At 37.0% G+C, this 2,500-nt stretch overlaps 1 protein-coding gene across 1 annotated transcript in view; it reads left to right on the forward strand.

Annotated features, from left to right (window-relative positions):
- Window positions 1-2,500, forward strand: part of LOC125047246 (G-protein coupled receptor Mth2-like) — a 34,202-nt gene that overhangs the window by 19,338 nt on the left and 12,364 nt on the right. The window lies entirely within an intron of this gene.

The following is a 2,500-nucleotide window of genomic DNA, read 5'->3' on the forward strand; positions in this document are numbered from 1 at the left end:
ATATATACATATATACACATACATATATATGTGTGTGTGTGTGTGTGTGTGCGCACACACACACACACACCACAACATACCACACGACCGTTGTTATATTCCTTTGTTTAGATTGTAAACTCTCAGTCTAAAAGGCCTATAACTTATAGGCCTTTTAGACTGATATCTACTCTTAGAAGGATATCTACTCCTATAGGCTATAAGAGTAGATATCCTTCTAAATTGTTGCTTTAAACTGTGTAGACGATTTTATTTCTAGTTATGACTATTTTGTGTTCCATAATAAGTGATGAAACCAAGGTGAGGAAAGATTTCCTCCTCGTTCAATTCGCTTTCATTACTAACAGTGTCCATAAGCATCACCGACAGTTTATTTACATTCGCGAAGCGAAACGAACCGAGTCATAGCTTGTTCGAGTTTCTCGTCAAAATGTGCGTCTTATATTTTTTCCCACGAGCCGCCGCTAACTCTTTTACAAATTGATAATTGGAATATGCGATTGAATCTCTCTACTGTTGTTTAGTTTGAAAAAACTTTCATATTCGGAAATAACTGTAGCACCCTTGAGCGAGAAGTACTTGCAATAGTAACCGACATTAAGGGGACCGTCCCTCAGATGGGTGGGGGTAGTTGAGTCTGGGGGGGTTGGATTTGCTGAAAATGAGTTATACCCATTTTCACACTCGTATACGAATGTTGAATACCCCACGCGAATATAAACCTCCGTGAAGAAAATACTGAGTCCAAGCCGCTCTCGTGCGGCGTTCGCAAATTTTACACTTATGTATTTATCCACTTCTGGAGCTAAATTATCACATATGTTGACATTACCCACTGAAATTCTTCAAGGGAGGATGAAAGTATCTTACATCAACAAATTCTTCCTAATTTGAAGGTTTAATGACAAAAAAAAAAAGAAAATCTAAAAAAATAATCATACAAATTGTCGTGTTTTTTCGCTATAAATATGGTGAACATGTTTCGATTTTGACGTAATCCTCATATATGGAACTTTGGGGTTTGACAATAATGCCTGAGCCGTGGGGAGTGTCTTATCTCGAAAAATAAACGAACGCGACGTGTTTGATCCGATGAGTATGTCGACCGGGTGGTCCCCGCCGCACGGGGGCCTCCCGAGTTTTGAGCTCGCACAGCAAAGATTTCTCGTTTTTTATGGTCATTGGAGCCCAAGCAATCGAGAAAACGCATTGTAGTAATAATATAGCTACATGTAAATGGACATAGACGACTGGAGAACATAAACAATAAAACTCCTACATTAAATGTCAAATACCTCCATAAACTCGTTAGATATAGGCCTATAAAATATCGGTCTGTGTCATTTCATCAAGAAAAGAAGCCTCCATGTGAAACAAACAGTGGTGAGTTTATATTCCAAAATGTGAACGCTTACTAAGCTGTTATTTCCATCAAATAAAGTAACAATTCAAGGTCACTCGGTAACTACGTACCGCTTGTTACTCTAACACATACATGTGCACAACGGTGTACACATATGTACGTAATTGTGCTTGTATACCCACATACACATGCATATGTAAGCACATGTAGATGCTAGAAAACACGTATACAAGTGGTCTGAGTCAAGCAATAACTGCGTTTATAAATGCATCATGTTGCTGAGGATGCCATATACACAGAGGCACCATTTTAGGTTCTACTGTAACTCGGGAACCAGTCAAGACTTCTCCATGTAACAAGTGACATTTGAAAGAGAAATGTGTGAAGTTTTATAGCTAAGGGAATAATACATTTTCATCGAAGGAAAGATTCAGATAATGAACGGAAATATTCACAATGTTCGTCTCTCTTTTCATCAAACTGAATTTTTCGAGATTCTGTACCGCTATTCTCAAACGATGTAAGATTCGTTCATATCATTGGAAAGCTTATGGAAAAGCGCAGAAACTGACCTCGGGGATTTTTTAGTTTTGTTTCCGTTTATTTTTGGCGAATTAAAAAAAAAAAAAAAAAAAATTGCCCATCATACATGCCTTTCCCTTCGTGCAGAGACTTTCTATACACATGTACACATGTGTACACATAAATGCATGTTTACACGCACATGTTCACACACATGTACTCAAATTAGTACATATGTGCACATGTATGTACACATGTGTGCATGTTTGTGTTTATGTGTACACATGTACACATGAGGATATTTACACCCATACAGACATGCACAAACTTATTAACAGTTGTACATGTATGAAAACATTTATATAAATGGTCTGATACTCTTGATAACCTTGTTTCTGGATTGAGTCATGTTCCCAAAAATCGATTTGTTCTACTTTTTTGAGGGGTGACTTAAAATGCTGTTATAACTTGGGAACCAATCATCATATCTTCATGCAATAAGTATCATTTGAAAGAGAAATGAAAGTAGTTTCTATGGTAATTAGATGATAAAAACTGATTGAAGGAAAAGAACAGAAAAAGAACTGAAACATCTCCAATCTTTTCTCCTTCGTA

The sequence above is a fragment of the Penaeus chinensis genome, chromosome 40, assembly GCF_019202785.1.
Source record: "Penaeus chinensis breed Huanghai No. 1 chromosome 40, ASM1920278v2, whole genome shotgun sequence".
NCBI lineage: Eukaryota > Metazoa > Arthropoda > Malacostraca > Decapoda > Penaeidae > Penaeus > Penaeus chinensis.